Source organism: Typopeltis vanoorti, chromosome 5 (assembly GCF_054136105.1).
Source record: "Typopeltis vanoorti isolate ZY-2024b chromosome 5, IOZ_Tvanoo_1.0, whole genome shotgun sequence".
Taxonomy (NCBI): domain Eukaryota; kingdom Metazoa; phylum Arthropoda; class Arachnida; order Uropygi; family Thelyphonidae; genus Typopeltis; species Typopeltis vanoorti.
Window position 1 is genome coordinate 117,374,539 of NC_143553.1, and position 27,597 is coordinate 117,402,135.

The 27,597-nt window shown below is 33.5% G+C and overlaps 1 protein-coding gene across 1 annotated transcript in view; it reads left to right on the forward strand.

Annotated features, from left to right (window-relative positions):
- LOC150106745 (uncharacterized) overlaps positions 1–27,597 on the forward strand; it is a 113,284-nt gene that overhangs the window by 61,759 nt on the left and 23,928 nt on the right. The window lies entirely within an intron of this gene.

A 27,597-nucleotide genomic window follows, 5' to 3' on the forward strand; every position in this document is an offset into this window, starting at 1 on the left:
TTTTGTATGCACACGGCAGGTCGCATTTTTTTTTAAAATAATGCACCTAAGCTTGTGTGTCGTGCTTCTCAAATAATTAATATTAATTCATCTAATATAACTGAGCTGCCTGCCTTCTAATTAATCACTTAAGTGAGCCACTTTCTGTTCATTCCGTGTTATTTCAGTCCAAGAAACAAAAATCTTGGCCAATGATAAAGAACTCAGATAAAAGATTTCTCTTTTTATTTTATTTTTTTCTTCTAGGCGATAGCATGAGATTCCCATTAAACTTAAGAATTAATCATCACCTGGGAAACAGCCCTAACGCCTGGTTAAGTGTTGCGTGTGACACGCACCTAGCAAGTCTTTAGCACCGAGATCTGTGTATACGTTTTTCCAAGTTTTTATCGGACTATTATTTAAAACAGTATGAGAACAATGGATAGCCGAACTGCTACTTCCAATCCTTGGCGCGTGCGATGCATGCGTAAGAAACTGCAGCAAAAGCATACAGTAAATGGACCAGACGTTGTATCCCTTGGAGACTAATAAGTGAATTCTTCCCAAACAAACAGCTTGCCAAACCTTATTTGTGTTGTATGGTGGTTCCTTCTCGTGAACAATGACAGATGGCGCCACTAGTCATCGTAAAATACAATGTGTCAAAGTAAATTTTCTTTGGTTTATTGATTTCTGTAGAACAAATTCGGATATTTCATGTCCCATGTCTGCTAACTGTCTAACAAGGTCAGTCCTTAAGTCTAAAAAAATCAATGTTAATTTCCATAACGAATTTATGTTTATGAAAAAATATGACTCAATAAGCAATATTTTGAATTTAATTTTTTTTCTTCTTTATTTAATCAATTTTTTGCTTTAATATTTTTTTTATTAAAACACCATAAAATTTCTCGTATAGCTCTTTTTAATGATCTTTATTAGTCTGAATCTAATATATATAAATATATATATAAATATATATATATTATAGCGCAATATTATTCATATATATTATTCATATATATAGCGCAATATTATATATATATATTATATATATATATATAATATTGCGCTATTCTTAGTTAAATGTTATGATATGATGTGATATTCTATGTAAAGAAGTTTAAATTAGTTCCATTTTCTGTAACAGTGCCGTACCCAGAATCTTTGATACCCGGGGCGACATTTTTGGTCCCCCTCTCCAAAAAAACGCATCTGTTTTAACTTTAAACACACATTTTTTAAAAAACATTCTGCGGCACTTAATATTTGCATAATGTTAAAAACTTTGTCAGAGTTTATCTTTCTGCATAATTATTTTCTATATCAGGGATTCTCAACGTATGGTACGCGTACCACTGGTGGTACGTGAGCCACTGCCTTACTGCTACATCCAATATCTTGAATTAAATATAGCGGTACGCCACTGGAAAAGGTTGAGAACCCCTGTTCTATAGAAAGTATGGATAAATTACTAAGTCTCTCTTCTGTCATATTGGACTGTAGATAACTTTTTATTAATTTTAATTTAGAAAAATTTCTTTCACAAGAATTCACTGATACACAAATAGTTAAAAAAAAAAATCTTAAACACAGTGAAATATTTGGAAGAGATTCCACAAAATCCCACTATACAATGAACTGTAATAAGTGAAGAGTTGTCCATTTTTCTGCTTCTTGTTTGCTAATATTAACAGCTGTTAGATGTCGCTGAAATCTCTTTATTTCAGGAATTATATCTTCGCTTTGAAATTCATCATAGAGATTTGTTAAATTGCGGATGCAATTTTCGAAATCTTTTTCTGTGCCATGTATTAAAATATTGGGTTGTAGAATTGGGTCGTCATTATTTCATCCATTGCTTTGTTACGGCTACATAATTCTAGAAAAAAGCGATCGAGGCACAGAAACATTGATCTTCTCAACCTCCTCTTGAAGTGTAAAACCAACATCGTCCAACAATTCTTCGGGCATTTTTCTTTTTAGCCTTTTTTTGCCTCTTTTTTCTATAGGAATGTCCAATTTATCGCATTTTGTTGTTGCATATTCGATTGCTCTATTCACCATTCCTTCATTCTCGTTCATTTTCAAGAAACAGTTTTAGATTTTATTGTCGAGTCTCGCACTTCTTTTTTCTAAACTTATTCTGCTACTTTGCATGTATTTTTGAGTACCATTTACTTCTAAAACTTCGTTATACGCCCTCTAGCTTTGCAATAATACAAACGTAACTAAACAAAATTTGCGCATTTTTGATTTGAATTCGAATTCATATCAAAATACACGAATATATGTATGTCGTATTTAGCACCAAATTTAAAAAAAAAAATTATTTACGAATATCAATAATATTAAATAATTTTTAAGAACTTAAAATGATACAAAAAATTTTATACAAATATCTGGTGAATATAATGATATTCCATGCTTTTGGCCCCCCATTCAGGCTTAGTGTCCGGGGAGGACCGCCCCCCCCCCTCTAGGTACGCCACTGCTGTAACGGTTTAGATGTTATTCCTCTTTTACAGACGAGAAACATTTTAATGAAATTTTAATTTTCCGATCTTGTACTAGGGTAGAGGTTTTCTCTTTCCTCATTTTTTCAAAAAATATAAACTCGTAGGTTACATTGCATAATCCTAAATGACCATAATCCTTCCCTTAAATAAATGATGATGAGAATTACTTAGACATAATTCTAAGCTGCAACTATTCTGAATACTAAATTTTAATTTATTAATTTCATTTATTAATGTTTTATTTAAGATAGAAAAGACTGTGAAATATTTAAATTACTTTCAACGTAAATATTATTTAATAAATAATACATTTTAACTAAATCAGCAAACTATTTTAACCGAAGAAAATAATTTTATTTAATATTCCTGGAATTAATTTTTATAAAGAAATTATATAAAATAAATTTGGCCACCAAAACAGAGTTTCCAGTTTACATTGATTCTGGTTAATGGATTCACATAAAATAAAATAAAACAGTAACAATAATGTAATGTTCAGAAAGCCAGGAAGAGTAGCAGATGTTCTTTCCTGAGCAATTCAATGAAATTTCTTTGGCTTTTCTTCGAAGCATGCGTAATTTGGGTGCTTTCTTACATTGATTATTATCCATTACTGGAGCAAAGCATGTGTTATTAATTTGAGAATACAGAGTTATTTTAATTTGATGTGAAGTACAGGTTCGTGCTGTTGTGGTTAACATTCACTAGTTTAAAAAAAAAATTTAAACCATAACAATAATAATAAGTGACCTAAAGTTGATATACAACCTAAGAAATAAAATCAAGAAAATCCTTAAAAGCAATAATGAAGTAATGTTGAATGTATAGCGTTTTATTTTGATTAAAATAAATTAAAATAAACTACTTAACCCTATTCTGCAGTTACTTGATCAGTTACATCAAGTTGTACCTAAAGTTGTAATGAGGGTAATGGATGGCAATGCTGTAGCCAATGAAGTTCCAACTGAGGCTCGGATATTGCTGTTACCCTCCTGCCATGATCAGAGCTTTAATAGCTCAATAACACCTTATCCCTACACTGTCCTCTACAGATAACGGGGAAGATGAAAAGCATTCTTGCTTCGCTCCTTTAAGCCAGTCCTTATGACTATAAGGAGAAATTAAACTATTTAGTAAGAATCATTATAAACCTTGCTGTCTCCGAGAAAGCTATTATCGCTGGAAGTCGGCACGAAAGTTGAAAGGATCTACAAGCAGTTGATTCATTTATTCAAGCTATTTAGGAAAATAAAATTCCTCATTTTTAACTAATATACGGAACAGTAATCATTTTTTCTATAAGCTGCTTTTCAAGCTACGGAAAAATTTAATTTCACAGTCGTTCGTTCAGACTTAAGTTAGTGAACTTAAGTTCAGACTTAAGTCAGACGAAAGTTAGTGAATGTTCAATTGACTAACATTCGTTTGATTTTACAAAATAAATAAGTTTTATCGATTGTATCTGAAAAAAAAAAGAAAAGAAAAGAAAAGAAATACAACCCTATAAGACATTTCTGTGACTGAGCGGGTTACATAATATGAGAGGATTAGCCATCAGATCATAGCAAACATTCGGTTTATTGTGTCCAATTACTTTGGGCGAAGTCATTGACCCTATTAAGTGAACAAAAGAAGACGAAAAAGATGTGGTGACGACGACGACGATGATGATGATAAGATCATTTTATTCGCTCTAAAAGTCAACAGTATATTCATGTGCAGTACGAGTGATGCTGTTTGCAGCATTTTATATATATGAAATAAAAATGCATATTAGACAGGAAGCTGTGTAGTGTTATAAAAAACAAAACCCTAAAACATTAAAAAAAAAAAAAAACTCGAAAAATTTTGTCCTACTATACAGACTATTCTAGGGCGTTCATTAATATATAAAAGACGTGTTACAATGGAAAACAACAGATCGATGAAGTTTTGACTTTTCCCGTATGAAGGTCTCTATTACTACTTGTAAAAAATAAGTACATTTTTTGTCGATTGAATACCGGACTAAATGGCACTGACGCTAAGTGACAATATTTATAATTACGAAAAAAAATTAAGAGATCTTGTTATGGCATACAAACATTACGAATGCTGATAATCTTGAATTGTGCTATCGATCTTGAAAGTGTACTTAAAGCCGGCAGTGATTATTACCATACGTTTTCAGCGAATGGCTGAACACATCAGTTGATTTATTTCACTCGGAGTTCGTAAACCTCTGGTGCATAATCAGAGGTTCATTATCATCAGCAGAGATAAAATTTACATGTGAAAGGATGAGAGGGGGAAGTGCTTTGTTAAGTACTCGGATGAAGGGGGGAACACAACCGATATCTACCCCCCCCCGTTTTACCGTTCTTCAAAACTGAGTAACCCCTTATTGCAGCGAAAATCAAATAAATCTCCGACGTTTGACGCTAGGCAGCTACTGAAATACTATGGGAGCAGAAAAGAGATCGATATTGTACACAACGTGAGAGGGTCACTGAGAAATTCTCTGTCCACTCCTCCTCCTCTTGCGTAAATAATGCTATCATTGTGGGGGATTTTGTGAATGTTTACGTGCTCGTGACATTCACTTTACTGCGCTCTATCAAATACCCGAAATGTGTTGCTGCATTGGAATTATGCTCATTTCAAGTAACCTCGAACCCAATGCATTACCAGGATTGCTCAGATCAGCATAATTCTGATGTTCATAAACAATGAATCAATTTAACTGGCTTTTTGATTATTGTTACTTAAATGTTATGTATTCTGATTTCTTGGTTGTAAGATATTTCTGTTATATATGTAATTTGATCAATATCCTTACGATTTACTGCTAATAGAAATATATATTTAATTTAGAAAAATTAGTTTATAAGGATTTTTAAATAGTAAGATATGACGTAAAAATACTTACTGTAACCAAACATATTATGAAAAACCTTTCTTGCATCGAAAAAAACAAACAAAAAAGAATGATAAAAAGATGCAATCAACATCTGTTTATGTGCGTTTTGGAAACGCCTTACGCAGTGACAATGATAATGTCGTATATTTTTAATATTATTCTCGCAAACGCACATTATCATATGAATTTGAATTTCAAAATTTTAGCATTATTTACTACTACTGTTACAAACTACGAAAATCAAAACACAGATACTTCTAAAACGTGAATAAATCTACAATATTATTAAGAAATAAAAACATAGAATGCAGTATCAGATAAGAAGTGCTCTGCATTAACTCCATGTTCAAGATGGATATAATTTTTACGACAATAACAAAGAAATACCCATTTTGTGAAAAATAAATAAAAAATAAGTTACGATTTATGTATCTATTTATCTTAACGGCTGTTTGGCCGAATCTGGAAGAAGAATGGTGTTTTTAAAAACTTGCACTGACCTCTTTGAATTTATAAGACTTATTTCATCAAAAACGTCATCATCATCATCATCATTATCAAATTCCAGACATATGACCTCACATCATTACTCATTTTCTATCGATAATTGTTCTCTGTTATCTGTCAGGATTCCAATATTGTTGATCTTGTAATTTGGCCTACTAAGGTACTTTTACCTGCTTAAGTCTACGTAGACCTAGGTCTCCCTCTGAGTCTTTTCCCTGCCATCAAACACCTGTTTTGCTAACCTTTCCTTGACCATTCCTGTTTAAGTGAATATGCGAGCAGATTAACTGTGCTCGCATATTTCGATCAGAGAGGAGAGAGTTGACCAGAGAGCTCACGGGAATACAGTTCCCGGCATTCACGAGTTGCCTTAGCGTGGACTACTTAAATGACACAAGCGTCTATATATTCACCTTTTATAAGTCTATTTCGATAAGGTTTCACTAGCCTATACTTTCTCACTAAACTTTGCATCGCCGAACTGAAGCCTTTTGACTCTATCTTCTGTATTCTTATCAAAGTCTTCCTATGACTTCTGTTTAGCTGGTTTTCCACATTACTTCGCTTTCTAACATTTTTCTCTGTACTACATTAGAGCACATGCTGATTTAATTCAAACGAACGTATGACAGAAAACTTATCCGCTCTCGTAAAATAGTCCTTATAAGGACTGGCTTAAAGGGGCGAAGCAAGAATGCTTTTCATATTCCCCGTTATCTGTAGAGGACAGTGTAGGGATAAGGTGTTATTGAGCAATTAAAGCTCTGATCATGGCAGGAGGGTAACAGCAATAGCCGAGCCTCAGTTAGAACTTCATTGGCTACAGCATTGCCATCCATTACCCTCCAAGGGTATTGGATTGAATGAATCAATCACTGCATCTCACGGTCGATTGTTCAACCTCTCGTAAAATACTGCCTCACATAATTCAGTGATATAAGATTTCTATTAATAAATAAAAGGTATATTTCAAAAACTCAATATATAATTCAAATTGTGAAATATATTATATATATAACTTTATTATTATATATCGAATATATTTTACAATGAAATTAAATACAAATTATGTTGTAATAAGCTATATAGATACGAAACTTTGATACAATTCGCTGTGACCAATGTATATCACCAAAGAATAAATACCATGCAAATCTCTCTCTCTCTCTCTCTCTCATTTCTGTGCATATTCTATGTAATATGAAGATTTTTTTTTCACACATCTCTGGGTCTATTTTATTTTCTAAGTCATGAAAGTATGCTGAGTTCCATACATTCTTACAAAGAGAAATATCTAGTAGAATAAAATAAAATAGAAATTAGGATAAAGTCAGTCATTATCTCTACTGAATAATGTTTTCTTCTGTACTGTTTTTGCTGTATTTTCATCTCCTGCATGAGAAAATTGGAACAAATGAATTAACTTGAAGATGTCCTTACATACGGCATCAAAGACTACATTATCATAAGTTTCACTTTTATCAATATCCAACTTAACATGGAGTTGCTTACATTTCTCCTTTCTCTTGCACATATTCATTAAGATGTTTATGCAAATCATGAAAATGCAACATAAGTCAAATATTTTTCGCTTTGCTGCACCGCTACTAGATTTCTTCTCCATTATTGTACTGTTTAAACATTCAGGTGCAGTTTATGTATTCATTGCAAGTCTTCGTGATTCTAATGGAACGTCATAGAGAGTTCGGGAAAACCAAAAAAGAAAAGAAGAAAGGAAAAAAAAAAAAAGAATCTTTGCGCAACCCTTAACGAGCATCTGGTTAACATCAGCTTCAGCACCGTTACAAAACAACCATCCAGACATGCTACGCATATGGAAAGACGAGAATGGAGTTAGCGTGGGGAGAAACTGGCTCGCTTTTGTAATGTGAGAATTTCTCCATGTGACGTTAGCTTGTAAGTGTCTAACTTCGGGGAATATGTCCGTTTAAAACAGATCCTTTTAAAACGAAAAACAATTCAAAGCACGAACCTAATTCTTTCTATCTAGAATGACAGTTTTCAAATAAATGGACAACGCTTTCAAAAAATAAGATGACATAGCCTCGAGCTGTACAACACTTAGTAGCATTCAAATGATTATGACCGTAATAAAAATCCAAAAGATTATGCGACTTCATCGGGACGATTTTAAACAAACGATTCATCAACACCTCTTTGATAAACGGAAAAGCGCAACTCCAGCGCCCTCTGTCGTCAAAACCCGAAACTAAAAGACCTTTAGCGGCTGCTTAAACAAATGTGTTTTATGCTCGTCTGCTGCCTACGTAAGGTTCATTTGCGTAAATTAGCTGATCGATTTCCAATATTTATTATCGTTTATTTCTCTGTTAAACCTCCCTAGTGGCTAATGACTGGAAGGACATACCAGGCTAATCATGTTTGTGCAGAGCATCATTGATCAAACTGTCTTCTTTGTAGAACACCAAATGCCGATGGCAGAATGGGTCAAGAGAAGACTTGAACGGATAGTCTGCTTGTTCATTGGGATGTGTAATCGGAGCCACAGCGTGCTCATATCTCCATTGATAACACGGATTGGAAATCATGAGTACCACATACTTAATGTAAACTAATTGTTTATAGGCATAACGCGTTTCACTTCAAACATGCTTCAAATAACGATGATGTATTACTGTAATCCATTGGTTTACGATTCCTCTTCTGTAGAGCACATCAAAACGGTTAAGAATTCTCACTGAAGGCAAACGCCATGTAAAATCTACCAGTGTTGAATTAATCCCAATAGTGGATTAATATGATTGATTTCTTTGTTGAGGTCCACGAAGAGAGAAACGGTTGCTAGGAATATAGGAAATCTGGAGTCCTGCTGAATACAAAATGTTGTCTAATTATTTAAAAAAATCTACTCGAGTACAATTCAGTTGGACTATCAATGACAATGACTTTTACTAGCTTGAAAATATATTAATATTAAACTATTTGGAGTTTGCTTCCAATTTAATTTTGGGGTCTTCATTCCTTTCTATCCAATATCCGATCTTATCTTCACTCAGTTTGAATCTCTTTCTATTTTCTCTTTCTCTTATAGAAAGAGAGAGTCGTCTCTATGTTTATAGCGTGCCTTTTTATGCGCATAGGATATATATAGGTAAAGTTTCTAACTTACTTCATTAAACAAATACTGTTTTCCTGTGCATTTGCAACAAGCTGGCGGGTGTCCAACTTTTTCCTTTGTTTAGAATTTATACATGAGAAGATGGAGAACTCGTAAAAAATGTACGTAACTGACCTTTAACATATGAATACTAAAAATCCAGTACTTGATTCACATCCGGTTGAAACATTAAAAATAATTCATATTCATTTGGAGGAGATTTGAAGGTAGATTTCCATCTCTTATTTCCATCAACATTGTTAAAATGCAATGCATGGAATATATCCAGTACTGTGCCTTGAAAAAATCCAAGTTTTTCATATATAAATTGCATTTGTTTGCCTTTATCTTTTATATTATATTATAAATAGAAAACATAATTAACACGAAGAGTATATAGCAATACATAAGTATATTATGTTATTCATCATCATCATCATCATGCCTGTTAGGGATTTAGGCCTAGAGTGGGCTGTTCCGGCCTTAGAAGTCATCGTTGAATCTCATAAGAGGACTACCTGGTTTTCTTTTTCCTAATGGTTTGTAATTTAAGGCTTGTTTTGGTAATCTTTCTGTCTTCATTATTTCAACGTGTTCCATCCTTTTATGTTTATATTTTTTGATTTATTTTAATTTTAATATATTACGTTATTATTATTATTGTATACGAGAGATCCATACTAGCATGTATCTCGTATTGATTACTTGCGCTTCCGTTTCTGCTGTAAAAAATATCCTATAGAAGTAATTTTCAGAGTTGGCCCTGGGCAATCTGAACTCTAAATTGAACGTCTTACACTTATGGGTTCAAAATGAAGTACTTCGTGGTACTAGAACCCCACTGTACAGTGCGTATCCCTGCAGTATATTAGCACTATCTAGTTTTTTTTTTATTTGCTTAGAAAGGTGGAAGCAGCAGAATTCCTGCTGTGTCTCCACCATTATTTCAAGCGAAAAGGCAAAACTGAAACTGGCTTTGCAAAAAAAAAAAAAAAAAAAAGTACGAGGAGAAAAAAAAAAACGTTTTCCACTTCGCTTGCTAGGAACAGGCTAATTCAAGCAGAAGGAACCGAATCGATCCAAAAACTGACCACCAGCACTCCGAGATGTGGCAAATAAAAACTTCATGTGTGACGATCACGCTCTGAGAAGTTGATTATAGTGGCATAAAACTGACAAGAATTGTTAATTCTATTTTTCAGTTTCTGCTTCTCATCTATAATACACTAGTGGATTACTGAATACTAGAGCTATGCCATTGGCAAATTAACCTCATGAATAGAAAATATCTAACGAAAAAAATGACCACGTGTTTGTTATAAAGGTATTTGAATAGTAGACTGACAACAACGAAAAAAGTTCATTGTTAGCTAAACAAGCAAAATAATTGAACATCGATTGTTAATACAACATTACGTTGCCTCTATTTTGTGCAATCCTTAGGAATTCTTTGTCTCAAATTCCATTTGAAGTACTCGTTTATTATCAGACTACTCTTGTTATCATGTATGGAGTGGGTATTTATTTTTTCCTTACAAAGTTTCTTTCAGTTTTCAAGTAACGTTTGAATTTTGCGAATGCAAGATCGTGATTTTTGTTACTTCAGCTTTTCATTTTTTTCTCGTAGTATTAGATAGTTGGTTTATTTTCGTCTACAATACCTCGTCCATTGTGCAGCGTCAAGTATTAGTGCACACCGTGTGTTGGAATTCCACCATGTGTGTGTGTGCGTGTATGGTCTGTTACTTCGAAGTAACTAAGCATCATAAAAATCGAATTATACTATGATATGGTTATTAATCCTATCTAGTATGTAGTTAGGATTAATAGCCTGCCATGGTATACGATCGACTAACTCACCTTCAATTGAAAAGTCGTCCCCTGTAATTGGTCTTTGAGTTTTAGACGAAATTCGAACTCCAGGTCGTTTTATCAAATTCATCATTGCCGACCGACTTCTTTATGGAGGTTCCGGAAATAAGATGTTAATGGTGAATACAAATTATTCTCTCCCCCCACACACACACCTTATGAATGATTTCTGATTTCCAAGTATGTTACACAATTTTTAGTCCAGCCCAAAAATTTAAAACATTCCTTTGATTCGTTTGGTTATAAATAAAGTAAACAAAGCAAAAAAAAAAAAAAGCGTTTCGCCGAAAAATAGAAAAAATAAAAGCTTTGAGCTGAAATATTCAGAGCAGAATTGCAGCCCATCTTATGCATGATGAAATGTAAAATTTTAGTTGAAGGATCAAAGTTTCTTCGTGATTACGGTAATAGTCTGAGCTAGGTGCTTTCTGCTGAAGCCTCTCGTTTCATGCAGTGTGTGTGCGTGAATTCATTTGTTGGCGTTTCTTTAGACCACGTGACTACAATTACGAAGCACTTTATTGGTCATTTCTATGTAAGTAACAGCTTCCTTTAATGAAAGCACCCTCGACTCTTCTCCTTCTTCTTTCTCTCTTTCATTTAAAATTAGCATTCACATTCACCCTAATAGCTGCCAAAAAATAAGAGGCTGCGATTGATTTGAATTGCAAACTTCCTTCATTATACAGTGCTCAGTTCTGTACACTTAGTTTTAATTAAGCGGAACTTTGAATTTTATTTTAAGATTCCACTTTTTTTTATTTAACTAAGTGAGTTTTTTTGCTGTATTTCGCCTTGGTAGTTTTTAGGAAAAACATTAATGAGGTTTCATATAAAAGAAAGAATTCATATAAGAAAAATAAAGTAGACTATTCTAATATTTTATTCATGGATGACTTATTTACGCATATACTTTTTAAAATAAAAAGTATATGCGTAAATAAATTACAATAAACTTTTTATTTTATATTATAATATATTTTTATATTAACCAAAAATTGTGAATTCTAACTCGCAGAACATTACTGTCTATTAAGTGAAGCAAAATTTTATAATCGCTGGTACCTGAATAAGTGTAGGGAAAGGTTTATGGGCTATGTGCTTTGCTGAACTGGAAACAATTTTTCAGATCCTCGTCAGGAAGAATTCTAACTTATCCTTATAAGGACTGGCTTAAAGGGGCGAAGCAAGAATACTTTTCATCTTCCCCGTTATCTGTAGAGGACAGTGTAGGGATAAGGTGTTATTGAGCTATTAAAGCTCTGATCAGGGCAGGAGGGTAACAGCAATAGCCGAGCCTCATTTATTCTTTTCTATGGTGTATTAATTATATTTTATTTATTTCAATTTTTCTTTAATATTTTATTTATTTTAACTTTTTAAAAAAAATATTTTTAATATTAAATATTTTTATATAAAGATATTTTAGCTTATTATCTATTAATAATTATTCAAACATAACTTGTGCTAAATTGCTGAGGAGTGAGATTGTCAAATGACATCAGAGAAGAAGCTTATTATTACAGCTATTATAATGAAGTTAAGCTATTCTTACATAGTACAACAGTAGTTTTTATCGTTTAGATTAACAGTGCGGTTTTATTTTAATTTTTAGTGCTTGTTTATGATTTATGTTTATGGAAAAATATCGGAGCTTCTTTTATTAATACAAATTTCAATTTTTATAATTCTTCTGGGTTTTTGATTTTAGTGGGTGTGATTTCTTTCTAAAATTATCGCCTAGAGAAGAGTGTTTTGTATTTCTTCCTATTCCTCGTCAGTTTTTAGCAATATCTACTTTGATTGAGCGTTGTTTGCAATATCTAAAAGTATGTAAGTAGGATACTCTTCTTAGCACCACAGTCACTGTATGTATATTTTTACAACACTTTAATTGTAAACAAATATTCCAAGTTTCAAATCTTCCCCTAAGTACGTAGAAATTTCTTTTAAGTCTTTGAACTGAAGCGTATAAGGAAACAAATAATTAAAAAATTACTAAAACTGCCCTCTAATTAAAAATCACGCTTAGTCTATAATCAGAGATCGTTTGTTGTATGAAACAGGTTCTAGATAAAAATAAAACGTTAATTTGCATAAAGGCATGTTAATTGCAAACAACAAATGCTGTCCCTCTTGTTTTGTTTATACTATTTAACTTCGTGTCGACCGTACGACCGTACCGTTTGATAACATTAAACTTAATGTCTAAATTCTGAAGGAAACGTTACTTTTTTTCCCTTTTATTTCGTAACACACACACACATTCGCATTTAATATTTGTAAATGTCTCATTTCAAATTCTCTCTTATCATCTTGTTGTACTCACGCTGTCCTATCTACAAACAACGTTGCCAAGGTAACGACTTAGCATGATGTCCATTTCAGTTCTTTTCACTCTTCGAATGATGTCACTTTTGAAACAGTTTCATGGTTGTTATTACAGTCACAAAAAATGTAACGCAGTTCTATCCAACACGCAAAAGCCTTCAACTATTTCATCAAAAAGAATGACAATTAAAATGCACAAAAAAGTATGATAGCAATGGAGAAGAGAATTTCGTCTGTTTACTCAAAATGACGCCATCCTATGATTAAACGAAAACGTGCAAAGTGAAGCGAACGTAACAATCGATCACTAATCATATTAATGGAGTGGCGTATGTTGAATTGTGATTATTACTCGCAAAGTAGCCACACTTCGCACAATTACAGATACATGAAAATAGAGGTTCCCTCAGCTTTTATCGTCTCATACGCTGTAATACAAAGATATTGGCGCTTTTAGTAATAATCACCAGTAGAGTGCTTAGAAGTGATTCATGGCTACTTTTAAAGCGCATTTGCCCATCCATCTCTCGTCCATAAGAGTGGGGATGATATGCACCTAAATCAGCTCGTCCCCTCATCTCATTTCCAGCCTGCTTAATTTGACAACGAAGTTCAATCATTCGAGTAATGACACTACAATTTAGAATTCAGACTGCGTTTTTAATATAAATAAATGCTCGTAATGGATATAGCAACTGCTGAAAATTCGAAGTGGCTTGCAGATATAAAAATATAAGAAATATTTATCCATTTAAAATATTAATAGATTTATTAAATTAAAAAAGATGCTTTATATAATTTATTATAACACAGTCAATAAAAATATTTAAATATTTTTATTTAAAGACAAAAATTGCAAAATGAAAATATACACCATTCTTTTTTGAATATAAATATTTATAAAATTTTAAATACAGTCACGTATGTATATATATACATATATATGTATATATGATGGAAGTTAAAGCTAAGTCCTTTTTAGAACTTCCAGGTTAACGAATTGCAATGCTGTAGCCAATGAATGAAGTTTTAACTGAGGCTTGGCTATATATATATATATATATTTAGAACTTCCAGGTTAACGAATTGCAATGCTGTAGCCAATGAATGAAGTTTTAACTGAGGCTTGGCTATATATATATATATATATTTAGAACTTCCAGGTTAACGAATTGCAATGCTGTAGCCAATGAATGAAGTTTTAACTGAGGCTTGGCTATATATATATATATGATGGAAGTTAAAGCTAAGTCCTTTTTAGAACTTCCAGGTTAACGAATGGCAATGCTGTAGCCAATGAATGAAGTTTTAACTGAGGCTTGGCTATTTATTGCCCGTTACCCAGCCATGACTGGAGCATTTAGCTCGATAACACTCCATCCACACAGATTCTCTTCATTCAGATGACGAGATAAAGAGTCAAGGACTAAGTCCATCGACCAGTTCTTTTAAGAACTTTAAGTATGTATATAAGGTCCAGGTATGAAAATAAGTCCTTTTTAGGACTTCCAGGGTAACAAATGGCAATGCTGTAGCCAATGAAGTTTTAACTGAGGATCGGCTATTGCCGTTCCCAGCCATGACTAGAGCTTTTTAGCTCAATAACATCCCATCCACACAGATTTATTTCATTCAGATGACGGGATAAAGAGTCAAGGACTCAGTCCATCGCCCACTTCTTTTAAGAACGCATATAAGAATGCGAAATTCCGCAATACCCTTGGAGGGTGATGGATGGCAATGCTGTAGCCAATGAAGTCCTAACTGAGGCTCGGCTATTGCTGTTACCCTCCTGCCATGATCAGAGCTTTAATAGCTCAATAACACCTTATCCCTGCACTGTCCTCTACAGATAACGGGGAAGATGAAAAGCATTCTTGCTTCGCCCCTTTAAGCCAGTCCTTATAAGGATAAGGTATGTATATAGATATACAGAGAGGAAGTAGCCGGATGTGGTTACTTTACTCTTTCGCCGAATATTTTTTTCCAGCTATGTATGTATATATTGAGTTTGTATCTCTGGATTTGAATAAGTAATTCATTTGTGCTGTATAGGCTTAGTAATGATACGATCGAACAAAGTTTGCTTGTGATTAGTCAGTAGTCCCAAGTCACGTATAAAAATAGTTCACCAGATGAATTTTTCCAAGGTCGTTTTACGTGTTGTTTGCATTGATTGAGTCAAGAGAGAGCACTGTTCATTTTGCAGAAAACCTTCTCTCAATTGAAAGAACTATTTGCTTACCTATTTCCATTATAATAGATGATGGGTGGAGCTTCTACATGTTCAAATCTTGTGTGCAGTTACACGTCAGAAAATTGTGATGAAATGGTGATAAGATTTCACAGAAATACAAACATATTAAATAATTTCGTTTTGAAAATAGAAAAAAACACTAAGCTCAAAATAAAATATATGTATTTAGTTTAACGACTGGAATTCTATTTAATTTTTATTTTTCAGCTTCCATATTTAAGATAAACATTTTATATAAGTAAGTTCAATTTATTTTTAAAGTATTACAATTGATATAATAATTATACTTTTTATTACATACATAGACAATGTATACATCTAGATGAATATAGCTATTAACGAAAGAGGCAATTTGGCTGGTGGAAACAGCGCCATCTGTCGACATGCAGGATTGACTTTCTCACATTATATGAAAGGGGAAAGGTTCATCTACCCGCTCAGTCATCAAACCATACTACCAAGCTAACGACGTCTATAATGTATAACCTTAATTACATAGGAGCGGAAGTCCTTTTGGAAAACTGGCATGTTGCTCAGATAAAGCAAACGGACAATGTATCTCATTTCCGCTGTATCCTTGTCAGCCAATGAAATGTATCGCACCAGCCGTGGCGAACTGTCGGAAACATGACAGTTTCAGGTGTCCTTTGACGCATCCTGCATCATATCTGTAGCTGCTGGTTGAGTCATTGCATGGTGTACGTTAGATGAGTGATTGATAGCATGCGTGTACTATAGGACACGAAGCTCGCCAGCAGTTTATATGTATGTGTGTGCGCGCCTGCGTGCTTGCTCTGTAATAACACAGTGTCAGTAAGTGATGTGGATAGCCACCTCACAACAAACGCTATCTTCCCTTTGTGTCACGGACCAGCTTAGCATGGTCCAGCAGATCACAGACTACCCAAGCATTATCAACTATTTGTGTGTTCTGTAGACCCGTAAGCCGTATATATTATGCAATAAATTTTGTCCATATATATATATATATATGTATATAATAAATACTCAGTAGTTTCCACGTCCTGTTTACATTCGAATACGCTACATGCTAACTGGGGTTTAGTTAATGGGCAGAAATTAGACTGCCCCATTATTCGCAAATGGGAGGATGCTTGACAATTGTTCTCCGGTGTCCACTGTTAAATATTTCTAATAATGACCTAATACTTGGTCGTTATCTATGCATAGCTTGTGCAAACTCTATTCTTAGGAAATGACATGCGTTCATACCACCTATGAATTTCGGTACATAGTTGGCAGTTTATTTACACAATTGTTGCTATCTTTATCTCTCTGTCTATCGGAACTTTATATCTGGTTATTTGATTTATTCCCAACATATGTTTTAAATCTATGATACAGTGGGTAGGCTAAGGATTGTTTTATTATTATTTTTCAATTTTATTTATATTTTAAACACTAATATTTTTACATAACCCAGAAATCTTGATTTAGAGACTAAATATGGAATTTTTAAACCACTTTACGTCTACAATGAGCAAGGTGGTGGTGGTCACACACAAGTTGATGAAATTGATTTTTGATTTGAAAGAAATCAGAAACATTAATGCTCGTGGAGGATCAGAAACAGACAGATGGAGAGAGAGAGAGAGAGAGAGAGAGAGAATATATTAACTATTCGGTCAACAAGGGGAATATTCCAACTTCATAATTTGTATGTGCCAAGTATGTTATCGAATGCATTTGAAAAGAGAATTTTAGCCTTTTTTTTTTCTTTTATTGAAACTTTTAAGCTCTTTCGAATTTGAAAATAGTTTTAATTTTATAAAAGTAACTGCAAACTAAATCACTCTTGAAATACAGTAAAAAAAAGAAAAAAAGAAAATGCTGATATAACTTCAGAGAGAACACGACATGCTGTATTAAGAAAGTAGCTTGCAGGTGTTTTACTGAATGCGTAAATATAAAAAAAATGTGTGTTCTCGGTTAGAGCAGGCCCGATTTTAATTAAAATATTTCGATTTTGGTTTAAAGTCTGTTTTGTCTGTAAGCATATACGAAAAGTCTCCATTCTTATAAACGAGAAAAATTCCAACTACTAAGGTTTTGAAAACGTTCGCGATGTTCTGCTGAAATCCAATCAGCTATTCTAGTTTTGGTTTCAATAGAATAACTTCACAGGAGTTAAACCTACGTTTTGTGTGATAGGCAGATCATTTTATTTGCTGTTAACGTTGATAGCATTGAACACAGAAGCATTTTCCAAGTCCAGAGATCGTTACTTGGAACGCTTTGCATTTTTCTATCTATTAAATTAGAAGATATGAAGAAAAACGGAGCTTATTTCAAAGTGATAAAGGTCACTTCATTGTGCAGAATGATTGTTATTATTACGTGACACCTGCAGGGCGTCCAAAATCTCATCGAGGGAGGGCACCTGCTCTACAACTCTTCGTCTCAATCAACCAACTACAGCGAACCTAACTATCTACACCTACGCCATCTATTGCCCACTACTACCAGTAGTATTTTCACAGACACTCATAAACATTCATGCCCACGGCGGGATTCGAACTCACAGTCTTTTGGCGGATAATACAAACCACTTGGCTAATCAGGCCGGCAATTATGAATCAACTAAGTTTTATTTAGATCCATAGTCCTTTTGCAGAGGGGGGGGGGGGGAATCATCCTTTTTTGTTCCTTTTTTTATTTATCTCATAAAAGCATAGATCTCTTCAAGTATGCAAATTCAGCATCTCTTCTTCGCTTATTTCAATGGTTTAACACCAGCAGAACCTCTTTTTAGTCTGATATTCCTTGGTTTAGTATATCGGTCATGACTGAAACACAAAAGTTCTTACTGGCAGATGCTAGTAATTCTATAAGAAAAAGTCAAGCGCCTGACATTTTTCAATGCCTAGAAATGCCGACTCTCTTCAAAGATAATAGATTACACTAGTCTAGTGAGTCCTTGAACAACCTAGTCTGGTGAATAGGTTGTTCATGGAATGTGAACCTCCTAAAGAAGGGCGTATACTTCTGATAAAAGGTCATTTCATCCAAATCATGATGATTATAATCGGCAATTTCGGCCGATTTCATCGCTGCCAATTTGTTGCCAATTGATAACATCTTGTTAGAAAATCAATAGTCCAATATTGTAATTTTAGAACTTAGGAGAACCACACTCCCCATGGATCTGAAGATCAAGCAGAACACGAATCTGCAAAATGACATATTTAGAATCACCAATGTTCCTTTATTTTCTAAAGATAATGAATTCTGCTGTAGCATGGTTCGAGGAAGCAACAATATTTGGCTTTCTGTTGAAAAAGACTTGAGTTTGAATATAGTTTATAATGTTCGAAGCTGTTTATAATGTTTTGTTGTTATATTTTTACTGAAAGTGACAGAATTTTCCATCCCGAAAAGCAGGAAAACACCTCAATTTAGAGACAAAATATACTGCCTTACTGATTTCCCCACGTATTTGCGGCCACTCAACTCAATACCCCCAACAGTAAGGATGAAAAAAATATTCCTGGAAATGTCGCCAAAGAGTAATTCAGGTTAGTCGATTAGAAAGGCTACGACGGAGTAGTTTGTTTTTTCTTCGAGGAGTTCAGTATTGAGTTTGATTGAATTAACAATCAGATAATGTAGTCGTTGCACTTATAAACAGATTTCTTCATTCCAATATGAAGTCATTAATCGTATCACATAAAAGAAGGGCAGCTGTTGCGGAAGAAAACTGGGATAAACCATACTGGATCGGTTATCGGAAGATTGTCCTGAACATGCAACTGTATCATTACGAACATCGTTATCCATCTTGCAGGTGTTGTGCATTAAAAATGTTAAATAGGAAATATATAGAACATTAAAAGATATTTTAGAGGCTTTTCAATATGCATCGTGTATTAGAACATTGCTTGTATGCATATAAATCTGGCTCTGATCAGATAGAAGGTTGTTGAAATTCTGTATTTGGAAGTTTTATTAAATGCATGAATATTTCAAAACCGAATTGTTAAAACCGAACATTTCAAATAGATTTAAATTTCACAATTTAAAAACTAACTGAACTACATATGCCTATTACGAACAGTATAATCTGTGCATTTTGAAGAAATTTGGATTGAATTTATGAGTGCAGCTGGATTTGGATTGATTGGAGTTAGGATCGAAGCAACTTTTGTCGTGACTCCACTTGATGGAGTTTTCAAGAAAAATTATTTCTGTTTTTTAAAATTTTAAACGCACTCTTGGCGAACGACTAAAACTCTTCCCGCGATTGGCGTTATGGGTACCATTGGTATAATTGTTCGGTTATTAGTAACATCTTAATTTATCATACACACACAGATCATAATAAACAACATAAACTGTAAGAATTTTTCTCTAAACATAATATATTCGCAAGAAATAATAATAAAAAAATTAGCCCATTCACTGTACTAACGTTCTATGAGTTTGTTATTTTTTGTTTAGGAATCACATAAAAATATAAAAATAATAAACTTAGCGCACCTTATTTTTTTTATATAAAATGCTGTATGATTAAAGACAGTGACAAACATAACATGTTGACAGGAAGGTGATGGAAAAGAAGTTGTAGATTAATACCCTTGGAGGGTAATGGATGGCATTGCTGTAACCAATAAAGTTCTAACAGAGGCTCGGCTATTGCTGTTACCCACCTGCCATGATCAGAGCTTTAATGCTCAATAACACCTTATCCCTACACTGTCCTCTACAGATAACGGGGAAGATGAAAAGCATTCTTGCTTCGCCCCTTTAAGCCAGTCCTTATAAGGATAAGGACATAACATGTTCACTGCACTAAGTGGAATCGCTTTTGTTTCAAGGTTTATCCATATTCCCAAATAGTCGACTGTTGAACCATTTCCTTAATGCTCTGACTCCTGTAGTCTCGAAAATAATGAACATCAACAGTTGACCTAATTCACTAGTTGGAGACTTAGTGAGCAACAGTATGGATTCCGCCATTCTCGTTCTACATCTGATGGAATCATCTAGCTCACCTTACTCGCCTTTGGACATAAGTCATGGAAAAATCTGAAGAGAAACTCTATTGATATTTCTAAAGGCATTTGATCGTGCGTGGGATTGCAGTCATCTTACCAAGATATCAACTTATGGTATTCCTCCTACCCTTTGGGAATAGACTCCAGTTTCGTCTCCGTTCATTCATTTTGCGTCATTGTAAATGGGTTCCTGTCATCAGATTTTTCAATCAATGGTGTGATTACTTCACAGCTCTATGCTTTCACCTACATTCTTCCTACTATACATCAATAATCTTCTCTCTCTCTCTCTCTCTCTCTCTCTCTATGACATCTAGTCCTGCTCAGCACTGCGGATGACAGTAGACTCTATTCTTTCTTTTTATTGACAAACGTTTCAGAGCTCAAATGGCTCATACTTCAAGACCTGCCATAAAGGATTCCTTAAACAGTGATGTTCTTGCCATTATCAAGTGGCACGTTTAATGCGACCAAAACGTGGCATTAATCCTGTCTATTTTTAGAAGAAAAACCACCCTTCACTCTTGACACCTGGTGACGTACATAGGAGTGAATAATTTCCTCTGGTATATTATTTTCAAATTAGTTATTAGCACACTGTTCTATATTTCGTGCTACAATAAAAGTTGATTTGGCTTGAAACTATAAAATCGGATGTGATGGGGAAAAGAGGTTCGTTTCAGGGTATACGATCATTTTCATTCCAGTTGTCTTTAAATATTCAAATGACTCTACTTTTCACCAAATACAGTATATTTTCTGTGTATTGGGAGATCTTTTTCACTACACAAGGCCATTTTCATTTCACTACTATACTTCCAGCATATACCTAATACGCAACAAGATACAGGGGGACAATTTAGAAGTAATCTCACAAATAATATCAAATATTATTGAACTGTAAAGTAAAAAAAAGAGAAAAGAATTAAGTTTCTTTTCTCCATGCACAGTTTTGAAATTCAAATCTAGTAATAAATGAGTAAAGAATTTTTGTTTTCAATCTGATTTTGTTCTTGGGGTATCCAAGTCCAACAACAACAAGAAATAATTGGCCAAATTGCTGGACTGTTCATCGAAATCACTAGACGAAGTATAACTATCTAAACTAGCAAATTGAGAGACGTAGATGTGCATTATGTAAACAAATGGGAGTTATTTCCGAAACCCACGAATTGAGATTTCGAAAATAACTCATTGAAAATATTTCAGAAAAAATGAAGGATTTGATGAACGTTCCGAATAAGATTCCAATCTCAATGAATGAATGTGAAATAGGATTTTTACGAATGAATGTGATCGTCAACACAACATCAACAACAACAATAAATAAATAAATAATTTTGTTAAAGTCGTCCACAGCTGACACGATTAAATCTATAAAAATATATGGATTTGTTCCTATAGCGAATACAAAGGAATAATTTAAATAAATATCGCGTTAAGATTTTTGTTTCTAAACAAATTATGGACTTTGAATTAAAAAATATTTTTTTTGAATAAGAGAAGAATATTTAAATATGAATTATAACACCCATTTACAATATATACGACTTATCAAAAACAAATACTGTAGAACATCTTGGAACAGTATTAACTCTACAAACTACCCGCATATAAAATCGACCTTGAGGTTTTTTTAACCGTTACGCACATGAGATTACCGGGGTCATTTTTTCCGTTTTTTTTTTTTTTTGTAACGGGCTTACTGGCAACAATACACTGTAATGATGAAGGACCCCGAAAAGTTCGTTGTATAGGGAATTTGATAACCCATTGTTGTCTCTCACACACAAGCAACCTTAGTCACATGATCGATTTCTTGTTCCGCCGTGGCTGGTGGCTACTCTGGGTGTGTGTTGATGCTTACCCTTCATCGATCGCTATCCTGACTCCACATGTCGGGAGACTATATAGGTGTGGGGGATGACGTAAAAGCGACCAAGCATCTCCGTCTCTCTCTCTCTCTTCCCTGAAAATGTCTAGATTAATGGTTTGTTTGGTTATCCAATCCATTAAAACGTTGCTGGATTCGGTTGCTCATATGACACTATCAGGTTTCAATAACTGGATCTCAGAGCACAACAGGGAGGCACGGTATTGTGAAATTCTTCTCTCCACTGACAGCCCTACAAACATCCCGTGCTGGCCTATTGTAAGGCTCTCTCTCCATCACTTTTCTTCTCATCCTTTGTAGCATGTAGAAATGCAGTCAGTATGACACCCAAGTTCCGAAAAATACGAGAAAAAAAGTCGATATATCGCTTCAGCTTTCTCTTTTCCCTTACTCTATCTATTTAGACCTCAGGTTTTGTTTACATGTTCATTTTATTTTTGTTTCGCCTTTTTATAGCTTGTTTTCCATAACTTTTTCATACTTTCATTTCTTCTGTGTTCTTCCTTTAATTATTTTATCTATTGATTTGTAGATCTGTAATAATAATGATGTTTTGAGTTGTGAAGAGTGTAATCAATCTGCTATTCCTATATGGTATTTTATTACATTTTAGGGATTTTGATATAAACAGTTAACAGCTATGATCATTTACTAAATTTAATGTTAAAATCTTTATAATTCATTTCTGATACGCTCCTTTTATATCTGCCATTGAGATCTTGGAATTTGTTTTTGCACCACATGAAATGTCAAACTGATAATCAATCATTCTGCAGAAAGTCAAGAACTCAACGAAGCACTATTCGGTGAAGCTATTGCGTGGACATTACAAGTCAAAACGATTAGATCAGAATTAAATGAAACAATAATAGCTAAAATTAATGTAATTTGATTATATTAAAATTTCTATATATTTAAAATTGAATTATTTTCAAAATTTCAGCAGTCTTCTGCGCTAATGTTATATACTTTTCCAGATACACCTTTTCTTTTATCTTATCTGAATATTTGAAAGTTGTTTGGTTTATCAACAGTTCTGATTTGTCATGCATAGTAATGAGTGTGAGATCAAACATAACAACGAAGTAGCTGTAATAATTCTATTACTTCTTAATGTTGTGATAGTTAGAAATAGATGTTACAAATATGGCATCCACAAATAATTAAACATGAGTAGATAATTTGGTCATAAGTAAGTAGTAAAATTCGTAGCTCAAAGTGCCTTTCTCATTGTTTGAGTTGTAATTTCATTTGCCTGAATTGAAATGCTAAAATGAGTAATTTGAGATAATTAGAAATTAGAATAAATAGTCAATAGACAATAAATATTATATTTAAACAGTATTTATGTACTTTAGTTATAATTTAATTAATTAATTATTATTTATTAAAACATGATATGGTATTATATTATTTTTTATAAAAAATATTGGATATCTATCTGAGCAAAATTCCGAAAGTGACTAGGGTGTCCATTGCGTGGGCAGCATATGTCCTTGAGTTACAAAGACTTGGATTCCAAATGGACCAAGTTATAGGTTTCTAGCAGCTTAGACAGCATATGGAAGGTTTTTTTCACTACTGGAGAGGTGCTTTTCTTTTAAATATTTATTATTATAGGTGTAATGTACTGGTCTGGCTTTCATTGAAATCCCAACAAAACCATACAACTAAATGTTCTTATCTAAAGCTATCAACAAAAATCAAGAATCTAAACTTGTTTGGCATATTTTGTGGGATATGCAATAAAAGTAATCCCAAGCTTTAGAGTAATTTTTTATCTATCGATATTCCTTTCTTGATCAATTTTAAACAAAATTTTATTTTTAGAAACCAAACTTCTCTAAAATTGATTATTCTCTCATATAACAGAATATATCTCCTATAGAACAATAAAATTAGTAGCAAAAAAAAGATATCTCAAAAATTGAACGAAAGCTTTTAAAGGCTTTTTGACTGTTGTTGGTACTACGGTTCTGATTTTTTATGTGGGTAGGGTTTCCCCCTACCCACCACTATTAGTAAGCCTATAATACATTTGTATCTTGGGTAGTATACGGATTTTTTTTCATTTTTATTAATTCTACATAATTTTGTAATATTTTATGTATTATTTTACTATAGTTCGAAAATTCTGTTCTAGATACGAAACGTGTAACTTTTTCAAGCAACATCACGCCTCTAATAAACAGGGAAGGTGGTCTCACACCGGGCGATGAAAATCATCGCCATTTGTGTTCTCCACCTAAAGACAATCGCAAACATCCATGCTCACGCCGGGATTCAAACCCGCGACATGTTGGATGAAGAGGGGTACGCTAACTACTCGAGAACCAGGTCGGAGATTTTCTTAACTTTAACTTAAAATGATTAATTAATAGTATTAAAACAAAGTTATTTGAAGTATTGAAATATATCACCTAATTATATTGAAAATTGAACCGAAACTAATTCCTTTTTAAGTACTGAAATAATTGGAACTTCTTTGGGAGATGGACCGAGTCCTTGACTCTTCATCCCTTCATCTGATTTTAGCTTGTGTGTGAAGGGATTATTGTAGGTAATTTACCGCTCATTGTGAGCATTGTAAGCTATATTAGCTTTCTCTTGCGATGGCGGATTTCGTTTTTTTATATTCGAAACGTTCTGAGAGTTTGTAGTCCGCTGCCTGTTGAATTAGTTGATGATCTGTGATTGTGAAGAATTTTTCTGCAATGCCTGTCATGTAGGTCTTGATATCTGGAAGGTTGGCTTCTTGGTGTAACTGCAGGTTTCTGATGAACCAAGGGGCATTAAATGCCATTCTTAGGCATGTGTTCTGGATCGTTTGCAATCTGTGGATGTTCTGTTTAGACGTGTGTCCCCAAGTTGGTGAGGAGTAAATTATTTGAGGTGTTATCACTGATTTGTAAAGGAGAATTTTGTTGTTTATGTTTAGGAAGCTGTTCCTACTCAAAAGTGGATATAGCTGTGTAGTAGTCTGACTTGCTTTGGGGAGACGCAATTTATCCGTGTCTTGAAATTTGGGGAGACGCTTTGTATGCGTGTCTTGAAATTTAAAGCGCTTATCCAGATGAATTCTTAGATACTTGCAGAGTTATGCGAAGGGATGACTTTTCCTACTGAAATAAGTTTACCGAATTAAAATCTTTAGTATAAAATATGATTAATTTTTTTCCCCAAAAATGTGAAATATTTTATGTATTTTTAAACATAAAAGTATATACTTTTATATATCCAATAAAAGAGTATTACAAAGTTGATATTAGAAACATCAAGAATTTACTTACACAGAGGTTTACACTACTATTGACTGTACTTCAAATGTTTATGTTGACCCCTCAATATTTTTGTCTTGTTCTCATATTAATGTTGGTCAAATATTTTCCTCTTTTTTTTGCTATTGTTATTCCATTACTTTTTCTCTGAATGTTGTTCTTGTATTTTGTTCGTGTTTGTACTATTCTTGTCTTATTTCAAGTGTTAATAATGTCTCAAAGGCAAAAGACTAAAACGTGTGCTTGCTGTACGTTTTTGTGTCAACAGTCAAACCTCTAGTAGCCACTGAAAGATAAAGAAGTTTACTCAATCTAGCGAAGAGTATTTCCGTGTCTTTTTACCTCCAGTATGTCGGAAAGTGTGTAACACGAGGGTAATGTGTTAAGGAGTAGATGCTTGAAGAAAGTCCATTCTTCAGTACGATGTCAGGCACTATTCCAGTTTTCCCTAGTGACACACGGCGACAGCGATAACGAGCCAAACTCTTTCGACAATAAAAGGATGCTCTTCTTCATAAACACCCCACAACTAGCGGTCCTTTAGACTGTACGTGCCGCGATCTGTCACTCGGTTATTGGCAGATGTTAAACTCCCAGTATGGTGATGTATTGGAAACGGAAGGAACTAGCAGACGATTTTTGAAGAAAAAAAAAAAAAAAAACGTAACGGCTTTATGCTTCAAAGTGTAATAGTAACCATCACATTACAGTCTGAACTTACAATGCACCTCAGTTTGGGTGAATTAGTCAGCCTCAGAATATATTAAGTCGACGCACAAGTGAATTTAATCAACGATATACCGAAAGAGAAAATACAAAAATGGTCCCTCCTTTGAGGGTTGCTTTCCGACATTAGCTCGGTGCACCGCGGGTAGAAATCCAAATGAATGAATTAATAATTGGATAGAAATCGATACGCAGGACGGGAACAAGAAATAGATTCAGGAACACATACTAGCGATGCATCTGAGAGATAAAGCTCAGAAGTAGGGATTTGGAAATGAATGTGAGGTTCCTTCAACTTTAGGAAGTAAAGGAAAAGGTTGTGTAAGAAAAAAAAAAACATTTTATTTATATACAAAAGAGATGGAAAAAATTAAGTATGACAGTTCTATGTGTGTAACAACAAATGTTAGCAAGCTAAATCACTCACGTTTTCATTATTTAAAGTGAATATTAATTTAAGTTATTCATTAAATATAATGGTATAAGAAATGTATACAAAATTATTTTAAAAATCAAGGAAGAAAAAGAACTCTAAAAATTTATTTTATAAAAAAAAATAATAATAGAAAATCTTTTATATTACTTTCACACAAATAGCCCACGCCCGATTGTAAAAACGTATATGTAAAACGTGTTTCGTCCTTCTAAGTTACATCTGTTATCAACTATCAACCAGTTAGCCCATCAAAAAGACAATTTATTAATTTTTAGCTTATCAATTCAGTCATCAGTGTCTCATAGGAAAATAATATTATCAGTCAGTCAGTTTTGTAACATCTTAATATTATTTCTTACTAAATACTCCAATTAACTTGCATTAATACTATTATTAAAAAAAAAAACATTTTGTATAACGCTTCTGCAGATCTACCTGAATGGGACCTCGTGATTAACCAGCAAATCCTGATTGGCCAAGCAGCTAATTTATAAACACTGCATTTAGAAAAATAAATTATCTACGACATTTATCAAGGTGAGCAAACATTCAAGATAAGAAGAATTTAAAACATTACTAGTTGTCTTTTATATGATTTATCTTCATAGTAAACTGAATATAACAGTAATGGTGTTTGCTCACCATGTACGAATTCCGTGAGGCAAAATATTAGCTGAAATATATTGTGGTCCTAAGACATCAATCTTTGAAATTGTTCCTCAGGGCAACTGGAAACGTCGAA